We start from the raw sequence: 12,324 nt of genomic DNA, 5'->3' as shown, positions 1-12,324 counted from the left end.
ATTAACCAAATTTACAGCTTATACAAACTTACAATTACTTTAACAAAACTAATAAAAATCAAATTAATACCCTCAATTACTGACAAAGCTGAATTAAGAAGAAATAAAACTGATAAACTGAATTTTAAGAAACAATTACGACATAGCGATAACGGATGACTTTTTTGCCAACTAACATGCCTGTTAATTCACGCGAACACAAGCCTGTGATTATCTTTTGATTTTGTCCAGCTAGTCAATTCTTATATTTATTTTTATTGGGTATATTTATGTGCTAATTTAATACATGATAGAGTTTCGTCTCCCTAAGCAGCATAAACTAACGAGACTTAAAGGACTGTGTGAGGAACTATGCGCAGGCCTTAGTTACGATAAAAGTCAGAAGAAGAGTGTAATGAACCCTTTACTAAATATAATTTCACAAGTGGACCCACTTGAGTTTAAACAGAAACTAACACTTCACGCTTAACTCAAGAAGGTAATGATAAACTAAAACTTAAACGTAATAAGTTTAGCCTAACGGCTCACAGGATAAGTTACTGCGCAGGAAGGCTCTGACTCTTAAAAGTAAGCTTCAACAAGCTTAATGGATATAAGCGCTCAACTTCACAGAAATCTAATCGCTGCCTTCAAGTAGGCATAACACACTCTAAAACCACCTTCTGAAACCTTCGTTTAAATAATACCTCTTTCTACCTCAAGTGAATACACGCGCGCGAGCATATTAACATTTTGGAACAAAAACGTGGGTTGGAAAAGTGAATCAAAGCAAATCGGCTTTATAAAAGTGACTCTGAGGTAAATTAAATCCCACACATTAAGTCCCCACACATGTTCAAATGTAATTAAAGTAGAGGGTGTAAGAGTAGACATGTCAATTTATCTCTGCATTAACACACATTTCTACGGAATGAGAATCTTACAATCTCATTAATGTAGTAAAACTTCGCACAGAGTATTTAAGATGGCAAGTTTTTTTTTTTATAAATTAAGCAGGCTTTTTTCAGTGGTTATAAGATTTTTATCATTGTGTATAATGGAATAAATTACACTTTCGTCTTTTTCTTATTTAAACACAAAACGCAAATACAGAACCAGTAAAAATCTTACCTTCGAAACTATTCATGTACCCTTTTTAGTAAATACGCCAAACACCAGCTTGGTATAACATTGTATAACTCATGATTTCAAGTTCAGGTAGAAGTGGCAACCAGAATTTTCATACTAGTAGTTCCATACTACTATAGTCCCGCTATACTAATTGTGTACTTCTAACTCACTCTAATATTAAGGAAGAACAATGCGAGAGGCGCGGTTCGGAGATCTCTCAAGAGTTGCAAGAGCAACGGTGAACACATAAGAACGAGCGGTGTACAACGATGAAGTTCTGCTTAAGGTTTTCGGTCTAGAAGAATGGCGTATAGTAATTTACATCTTACTGTCTTATTCTACTGTCATCCTAAAATCTCTTCTAAATCCATTTTAAATCCATTTTACTATCCGTTTTGGCAAAAACAGTCCTTTATTCCGTTCATACGTACAGATGTCATGCAAAAACATCATTCAAATGGTTTCGCGAGTGTACGAAGTGGGTATTTTCATGGAAATATGAAAGCTGAAATGTTTCGCGATTACAGTACTTCATTTTCGTACAAGTTTACATTTTTTTGCATTTACTAGCGTTGAAATTTAAGTAAAAAGATGAAGAAATAGGTTGTAAGATTGCAACTTGTGTACCTTTAAGTTACAGTTAAAGTGAGGAACCTTAAGAACTGATAAGCGAATAATCGCTTGAGTTCGTAAGACACAGAACAAAACGTGAAAAGAGTTAGGCTAAAGCGCAGGATTGCCCACTTATTTGATTGGCGTTTGTTTGGCGCTTTTTACAAGAGTAAGAAGAATTGGATTTTTGTCAATTTTCTTTGACTTTTTAAGTGAAAATAGGTCGATCTGTACATGGATAAAGTAAAGGGTGTGCGCAACGCCATTTTTGTGCAATTCTGGGATATTTTTTTAAGTGAAAATAAGTTGATGTGTACATGGATACTGAGTATGTGTAATTCTTAAAAACGCGCCAAGCAGTGGGCGATTCTGCACTTCCCAAAGAGTTAAATTACCCTTTATTATTCCAAATAAAGTTTAACAGATGACTCCTTGGAGTTACAATAAAGCCTCCACTCGGGCTTGAACTCAGGGAACTAAGAACTAAACTAATCCAACTAAGAAGATATAGCCGAAGCTATCAAGATTCTAGCAGAGTTGGCTCCATAACGTTAGTTAATGGCGAAGCTATCAAGGGCCTAAAGTACGGCCGAAAGTAATAATAGCTTAAGAGAGAGAATAGCCTAAAAAGGCAAATACGGGCTAATAAGAATCTATGGCTCTCTAACGAAGTCAGTAGAACTTCACACTTAAATACTTCTCCTCATTTGCATTCAAACGCGATTCTGAAAATACGTTGTGGACGGAAGTTGTAAGCTGAAATTCAGGAAGATAGAAAAGTATCTTTTAACTAAAAATTAACTGTTAGAAAAATTAACATAAACCTTACAAGGTTATCATGATATTTAGAAAAAAAAAAAAAAATAGTACAGTAGACTCCTTTGTGACCTTCGTAATTCTTATTACTATTTGAAAAAATACGTAATTTATTGCTATCAAGAATAGATGAAGAAAAAATATGAAAGATGATGAAGAAATATAAAGAAATGTACACTGCTCAAAAAAAAAAAAAAAAAAAAAAAAAAAATGGGACAGTGCTATATCTCCCGTTCTCTCCCGTTCTACCGGGACGATTGACAAAATTCAAACTGCGTTTTTCATGTCTCGAAAGCGCGGCTTAGGATATATATTAGATTTACATATAGCACTATTCTAACATAGGTAGTTTGACACAAAATCAGACTTTATCTGAAATAACATACCATTTTTTCCATATTTCGATTCTACGACTCAAGTTATGCCAGAATGCCGAGTTTTGTAAAAATCGTACAAGCAGTTTTTAAAATATTAGTTCTCAAAATTTTAGCTCCTCAATGTTAATTGAATTTCGCAAATATTTATTAATATCTCTTTTTTTGTTACATTTTTTGATTTTTACTTTCACATTTCGAAATTTAGGTTCATTCCAAATAAAATTTACGCATTTTTGTGTTTTATTTTTTTAAATTTCTATTTTTAAATACTTTTTATAAATTTTTCGAAAAAAATTTTGAATTATAATCTATACAATTTTTACCATCATCTTAAATTTGGTGTATTTCTAAGCATACCTGCAAAAAGTTAGACTTTTTTATTCAAAATGTTCTAAGATATACACGAATTTACATATTTTCGCGTTTTGAAATTTGGTATCTTTTTTTGAGCGATAATAATGCCAAATGTGGTTTATGGGCTTTTGTTACAATAAATTTCAAATAAAATTTTACAGAGAATTAATTATATAAAATTTTTCCCTCAATCATGCGTAATAAATATTTATAAATACTATATGAAAAGCTATTTTTTTTTAAATTATAGACGATATTCAAATTTTTAACTATTTTTTAAAACTTCACTTTCTTCCTTTTTCTAAAAAAAATATTTGTAAGAGTAAATTTTTATCTTCGGCGTTTTATCGTCTGCTACTTTACTTTAACTTCGTTTAAATCGAATTGTCTAAAACTGAGAACTTTCGTTTGATGTTTATTTGAATTTTATCAAAATATTTTATGACATTAACTGCATAATTTATTCCTAAACAAGCTGTTGCTTATGAAGTGGCTGAAAGAGCGGCTGATACTATCATCCATATTTTTAAAGCACAGTATATTTTTATAGAAACATAAAATTTAGAATAATCATTTTTAGAAAATTCAAATTATGATATAAACATACAACCCTCTAGAGATCATATTAATGGAAGTTCAATGGTTATGTAGAAATGATCTGCAGCTACTTAATGGCTGGATAAGTCAGCAGGTTCTGTGGACAAGTAAGAATAAAAATATAAACGACACCCAACATTCTGAATTCAATTAACAACGAGCGTACGATGTTTTTTAAATGAATTTAAGAAAGCTTTAAACATAAAAAATGAACTCATTTTTTTATCCTAAAATGTATTTTTATGCGTAGCGTATTTTCATTATATCCTTAAACCCACCATCGGCCAAACGGTACAGACGCTGAAAACTAGTAGTTCGGTCCGAGGTTTGAATCCGGCGAACGGGCTGGCTGCATGGGTTTTTCCGTGGTTTTCCCCATGTGTAACGTGTATACGAGCTAGTTTGCCTTAGAAAGCCCTCCACGAAGGCATTCCTCTCTTTAGGCATATAGCTCTCGTGTGTTTTGCCATAATTGAATAATCCAATCCAATCCACTATATCCTTAAAATTCTAATTTAGAATGTAATTGTCAAGAACTGAATTCTAATTATCAGTAATATAATAAGTAATTATTACGGTTATTAATAAATCCTTCTTATAAAGTAATTTCAAATATTTCAAAAAACTTTCGGTCTGAATGCAAATATTTTTCTGTGCAAATATGTCTAATTTTATATTAATCAAGATTCCAGACGATATTATTTATTTGCACTTCAATTCTTACTGTCAGCTCTAGTAGAAGTTACAAATCAATTATAATTAATTAAGGAATGACCATCTAAGTTAAGAAGCAGTGTACCGTAACCAGCAATTCAATTATTGGCGCCGTATCTTTCATGTTACTCCCGATTGGCAAGCTACATGATTTTTAATGAGTATTCGGGTTTTGCTAGTAACTTCACTTGGAAATCGCGCTTTGGTTATTTGAACATAGAAGGAACATGGGAGCTATTTGATTAAGATGCTTTCATGGAGAACCTCTGCAAAGAGAACCTAGAAAACTACGAAAACCAACCATGCAGCCTGGGTCAGACTTCGCAAAACACAATTAGTATTTAACAATCTTCGAATGCTAAGCAACTGGTGAGACTCCAATTATATCTCCAAATTATTATTTTATTTGTAAACATTTAAGATATTGTTGTATTCTTTGACACAAAAAGCAGAATTTAAGTTTTGTTAACTCGTTAGTAAACTACCAAGCCGTAGGGCAAATGAATATTCAATTTCTTTGGCAATAATTGTATTCACTTAATATTCTTTGGAATATGAGCTAAAGGAGTAATGTTTTCGGAAGATTAAAGAAGTGTTTAAATCCAATGATATTAGGTTTGTCTCACAAGCTCAGGTTCAAAACGATTCTGCAATTGCCTGAGTGGTTGACTTGTAAATGGCTGTGAATTAAGCAGATGACTTTTAATCTTACGTTAATCAGTCAGAAAATGTATTCCAAACGTTTTGTATCGCATGACAATGCATCTTTTCATTATTCAATAATTAATCGGAGAACCGCTTGTGTTCCGAAAATAAGTATGTGTAGTCAACCGTCCTGCGTGTTCTACAAGTTTGTCTTCTTGTGATTTTTTTTCTTTCCCAAAAACTAAAGATGCCTCTCGAAGGAAAGTTTTCTGACATTGAAGAGACAAAAGGAGTATGACATCTGCTTTTAGAGGCATATTAAAAACTGATCTCTACAAGCCTTCTCTTCCATTACATGTTGTGCATTCAGACAATAAGTTGCATCAGCGTAAATTCTATTATATATTTTTATTACACTTTGATTACTTTATTAACATACATTGAATATATACTAAACCTTTTGCTTCAGCTTCAGCAATTCGCAATTTTTGACGGAATTGTTGTCGGAACTAGGACTTAGAAGATAAATCAAATTGTATATTTCGATAATCAAATAAATTCAAGATTGAAGTTTCAATATTTTATTTTCAGAGGGAGGAAAAATTTCTTCAGTTTAGGTCCATTATCCTAAGTACATTTGCTTCGATTCTTTTTTTTTTTTTTTTTTCCCATAAAAGCGAAAATCTTACGCATAGTATACAAATAACGCATAGTTTCAAATTAAAATTGAATAATATACAGGGTGGTTATAATTAAAGTTCCACTTTGAAACGGTCATAAAAGGAAAAATACTGGATCAAATGTTATCAAACTTGGTAACCGTGTAAAGGTTTCCATGACCTCTCCTTGAAAAATGAAAGTTTGAAACCTGACCGCCAGGGGGAAATGGCGCTGTATGGAATATTGTTAAACCAAATATGGGTCGGAATCTAACTTAACCTTTTGTTACACGAGTTTAATATGTTGTATACCCTTAAGAAACTTTGAAGTAAGCGAATTACCATTTAAAGGTGTGAAATTCGATTAAAGTCGAGTGCGCCATCCGTGTAAGGGAGAAATTCGTCCTTGAAAACCACGAATTAGCGATTAGAAAATGTGAGATCGCAAATCACTCGCACAAGTGAGTACAATCTGGAAATTGTTTTCTTACAGATCGCTAATTTGTAATTTTTGAAGCCTTAATTCGGCCTTAAAATTTGAAGATACTGATTCAAAAAGCTTTTAATACATTTGGGTCAAAGAATTCCCTCATATTATCTACCTAGTTCCATTGCATTCTCCTACTACATTCGATTGCATAGCAGTCATTCCACATGGTCTGGTGTGAAATGACAGCTAGTTTCATAACTAAACCATTTTTCTCTGAAGAGAAGTTGACAGCTGGATCACTGTGATTGCAGCAGTTAATGTTAAAATGTTTCGTGATAAATGAACTGCAGTAACGTGGCATTTTAGATACTACGACTTTTATGCAGGGCTGGGCCCCACCTCACATGTGACGCACAGTTACTTAGGCAACATTTCACGAATGGACGTCTTATAAGCCGACACTTCCCCTAATTCCCACCAGACCTCAACCTCTGTGACTTTTCGCTATGGGGTTATCTCAAAAGCACTGTTTATGGTGATAATCTAAACAATTTGGCAGAAATGAAAAATGTGATACACCGACATGTCCGTAACATTCCTCCTGATATGCTAAGAGCTGCTGTTGAGAATGCAGTAACAGAATTTAACTTGCTTTCGGAAAATGCTGGACGCTACATTGAACATGCTTTGTAACACGTTTCGGAAACTATTAAACACATTTTAAACCGATGTTTTCATGTCTTATTTCTTTTAGCAATATTGCATACAGTGACATTTTACCCCTGGTGGAAAACATTTGGTCCGATTCCCAAGTTGGATAACATTTGGTCCGGTAGTTTTCCTTTTATGACCATTCAAAGTGGAACTTTAATTATAACCACCATGTAAATTAAACTTTAAAAGTTAGACAGTTTGGTTCAAGTCCCAGCTTTAAATATATATATATATATATATATATATATATATATATATATAAATTTTTATATTAATCCTCTTAAAAAGAATGTTTTAAGAAACTATTTTTTCTCTCGCGTTATAGATTGTTAAAAAAACATGATCTTTAATATGATTTAGATTGTTTCAGCCGATATAAGAATCGTTTCACTCGGTGGTACAGAAAAATCTCTGCTGGACTGTTTTATTTCTTTGTCACTTAGCAACAAATCTTTTGATTAAAATATTTATCCTTTGGCTTTACTCTATTCTTTGTTTATATTTAAAATGTCTAGAAAATGAAAAGCTGTCTTCAGCTGAAACGCAGCTGATGCAATTGATATTTAAAAAAAATTGACAAGAATGCAAAATTTATGAAAGTCTAGCAATCGAAAAATCTTAATTTTCTTGTGTGAGCACTGAAAATAACTGTAGAAGGAAAGAAGATAATTAGTGAGAAAAGTAAGCAAAAATTTGCAGGGAAATTTGATTGTCAGACATACCACGATGTTTTAAAATGTTGGACGCTTTTGAATATACTGTCAGGATACTTTAAAGAATTTAGGTATTAAACAGAAAACACTTGGACGTGTACACCAGCAAATACCATCAATTCAGCTTGTGTTAACAGAAAAGACAAAAATGATATCATTGCAGATTAAAGTGAAGAGCGACTGGTTTTAAACTATATGGTTCGGTTTTAGACTGGTATTTCGGTCCGAGGTTCCCATGTGTAACGTGTATACGAACCAGTTTCCCTTAGAAAGTCATTCCCGAAGGCATCCCTAATCCCTACACTTAGGCAGAGAGCCCTAGTGTGCTTTGTCATAATTAAATGAACCAAAACCTCTTGATGAAACCATCCTTTCCTTTCATCTCATACCTTCAAAATGCTAACCTCTAAAGATCGATAAAGGCTCTGACTTAAATACTGATGAAATGGATCAAATTGGATTATTAAGTTATGGCAAAGCAGGGCTATCTGCCTAAAAGGAAAGATGCCTTCGTGAAGAACTTTCTAAGGAAAACCAGCTGGCATGCACGTTACACAAGAAAAAATCCACGAAAACGCCCATGCAACCAGCCCGTTTACCGGGATTCTAACTCCGGCGTGAACTACTAGTGTTCAGCGACCTTGCAGAATGCCTGAAGAAAACGAGTAATAATAAAGCAGAATGCCTGAAGAAAAATTGTTTAAAGCAGTGTATGCAAGTCATCCTAAGTTAAAATGTAGGTTATACATTTCTCTTATTTGTATACCTTTTCTGAACGGAACATTGAAAGGTGTGTTAAGACACACCGAGACATGAGACATGCTTTCGAGACATGAAGAACTCAATTTGAATTTCGTGAATCGGCCCAGTAGAACGGGAGATATAGAACTGTCCCATTTTTTTTTCAAGCATGCAAGAATGTTTAAAAATACTTTTATTAAATTTGTATGGTGGTCTGGATAAATCGTTGATGGTTCGTTATGCTAGAAAGTGCGTCGTAGGCTAGAAAATTATTTATTGTTTGTTATTTGTTTTCATTTTGATTAAATTTTCAAATTAATAAAGGGGATTTATGACTGGAGACAAACAATCACCATCGTGAATATTTGTAAAATTTTAAGTGGTGCGTTGAGGATTATCTTTTAATCGCAAACTGCGATTTAGTACGCATTTCTTACGTAACTCAATGGCGACAGACAATTTCATGAAAACAAAATTCGCCATAAATAATAGCGCTATACAGAAAATGGAGTTAGATATGTTTTTTGTGTTTATTTATTATATAAATATGAAAGGCACTGTCGGGTTTAATCCAGCTGTTTACATGAAAACAGATGTTAACTACTGATAAAGCTATATTAGATCCCGATTTATATTTTCCTATAGCTACATTCATTACTAGTTGATGACCAAATAATTTAGCGAATTTGATATTCAGAAGATGGAAATATATTTGTAGCTGTTTTTAGCAAAAACTCTCTGTACAAAGCTGTTTTTAAACTGTTTCACTATATCGAAAGCATGAGAATTGTTTTCCCTCATACAACCAAAGTATTGAGAAGACGGTAAACACACACAAGGTGGTGAGTTTGTTTTGCTTTATATACCGTTTCCTCGTATATAAAACAGAAAAAGAGTTTTACCCATTCGTGGATTTGCAGAACTTAAGAGAAGGAGAGAAGTAATATCAGTTGGAAATATCTATGGCAAATTTTATTGGTGTCTGACTGACTGCTTTTGGAACAGTAAGTTGTCCAGACTCTCAAGCTTCGACGGTTACATATTTTTCGAAACAAACGCTTCTCAGAAGCCATTCAGGCAAAACATAGTCAAAAATGGAATCGCGTTCGCTTTGTTAAAGAAAAATTATTTTGGTAGTGAAACTGGTCAATGCCATTTCAACGTGCCTGTCAAACTGAGACAAAACAATTCAGTGTTAGAGGTTGAAAGCAGTTGTATGAGCAGACGGGCTTTATGTCTCTAAGTAATTCCAGGTTTGACAGAAAGATCTGGATAATTTTCATACTTACATGAATAAAAAGCATAAGTACAATTAAAGAAAGGAAAATGTAACATAAAATTGTGAAAGCTCTCACGCTTTCAATTACGCCCAAAGGGACTTTTTTTTTTTAAATGTTTTGTGTGTTACCTTTATTTAATAAATATCGTGTTCTTGTCACATAAACCACATAAAACTAAATTCAACAGCAAACATTACAAAGTATTTAAAAACAGCATATCTTTAGAATTTCCGATAGATAGTCTTCCGCGCTGGAGATAAAAATGTTTTTTCCAATACAATATTGCCACTGCTCGATTTGAAATCGTTCAGTTTGTTAATCAAAAATACCTAAATGTTTTACAAAATAAGAAACAGATAACATAAAAAATTCTAAATTCTAAATTCGGGCGTCCATATGCCCATGTTCGAGTGGAGGATTACGTTATTCAAGTTTCTATGGCTCTAGGTACAATCGTTTTTCCACAATAAAAGAAACACACGTTCATTCACGAAGATTCTTCATTATTTAATTTCTTTAAATATAATAGAGACAATAACATTTGGTGGCAACAATTTAAAAAAGGGATTCGCCGTTTATAGTGAAACGCCACAAAATTCCCGTTTTGAGATTAATAGCCCTTCTGGGCTACCGCCTCTTTAGTCTAAAAACAAGTTCTTAATTTAGAACTAAAATTATGAGAATTGTCCGTAATGTGCTTGCACTTTCAAATAAAGTTCATTTAACTAATATATCTGGATATGTGAAACAAACGAACATTCGCACGTATAAACTATAAATAACATCATACATACAAATTAAATAAAGTTTTAAAAATTGAATTGACAGAAGTTTATTGAAAATATTGTGATCTCGTGATGTTTTCTTAGTTGTTTGCATTTATTCCCTGTTCTTTCTTTAACAAAATAGTTAGATAATTTGAATAGGCAAATGCAAACAAGGGCTTTTCTAGGCGAAGGGATGTCTTTGTAGAGAATTTAATAAAGTAACTTGGTTCGTATTAGATTACACATGAGGAATTCCACGAATGCAATTCTACATCGTTCGACTAGGTTTGAATCAAGTTCAAGGGACTTTGACAGATATGAAAAAAGAGGAAAAATAGAACTTAATGAATATAATATGAATGAATATCTGTCGCTAACTAAATCGCGATACAAAACATAATTACACTCCTAAATTAAAATGTAACAACAATAAAACATTTAATAGAGCCTAGATTAAGCTAAATTTATAAAATATTTAATAGAGCCTAGATTTATTCTAAGGTAATGAAAAGTCCGCAACATTTTTTCAGGAAATGAAAAAAATCCTATTTATATACATTTTTATTATCAAAAATCTAGAAATTTACTAATTCATTTCGCTATCGAAAAATCTCTACATCTTTTTCGACAAGTAAATATACTTACAGCCGTCAGCAGCTTATTCCATCTGTGGTAACATGTTTTTAAATGGAAAAAGTACTTAGGTTAGTTATTTCAACAAACAGAGAACAAAATAGAATGGCCCATTTTGAAAGAATTTTATTGACGATTAGCTCTTGGAAAGCAAGAACATTAATAAAAGTAGTAATATTAATTTAACGATGGCCAACTTTCTTGCATAAAACTTTCTTTTAAAAAACCATTCAACGCGTGTTGTTCTGTAAAGCAAAAAAAAAAAAAAAAAAATCGAAATATCATTTGGCAAAATGTGACAATTTGATTTAAGGGGAACTCAATGCTTTTTCAGTTCTATAAAGTAATTTTCTGCGGTATTTTTTACTTATTTTGCTTAGCTTACAGCAAGGTACGTGAATACCTTTTCTTATTCCAAGCGATTTACTCCCGGGGTTGTTTATTGTACTGGGTGAGGTCTCTGACATTCTCGGTCCTTGGGGGGGGGAATACATTAATCTGTGGTTACTGTAACCTATACGAGTGGGGCAAGGCCTACAACACCGTTAATTCAGGGGTCAGTGTAGAAAGCCCCAACTGGCAGGATCAACTTGACGACTATCAATCTAGCTTCAGTTTTCACAGGCTTTAAACCCTCCATCGTGAATGTGTCAGGGCTAAAGAAATGCGCTGCCCAACAGTCAGCGGCCCTTGATGGTGGGTTGTCACATGGATTTCAGATTTCAGATTCAAAAGTTATTGCAATATATTTCAGCGTGTTTTAGTCATCAGAGGTGCTATTAGCCTCGATCCTCACTTTGTTTTCCATATCACTGTTCATATTAAAGGATGTTACCAGTAAATGCTCTCGTCATCTTTTAAAAAAATAATAATAAATCAAATGTAAAAAATACATGGCAAGATAAATAAAAGGATGTTGCCATTAAGTAGTATCTCTGTATACTATTTTTAAGAATTAATATAGTGATTATATATATATGTATATAATAAAAGGATTATATATATATATATATATAAAGAAAAAAAAACATAATAAGAGCCTAAGATTAAAAACAAATTTTTATAGCCTTCCTGCGCTATAGCTGCAGGATTGAAGTAAAATAGACTTAAGGATTCTAAAATTAAAAGTAAATTGGCTCAAAGCAAAGTTATTTCTGAATAA

The sequence above is a fragment of the Stegodyphus dumicola genome, chromosome 2 (assembly GCF_044657685.1).
Source record: "Stegodyphus dumicola isolate Sdum_Otavi_A_Nest chromosome 2, ASM4465768v1".
NCBI lineage: Eukaryota > Metazoa > Arthropoda > Arachnida > Araneae > Eresidae > Stegodyphus > Stegodyphus dumicola.
This window is presented reverse-complemented; position numbering follows the sequence as displayed.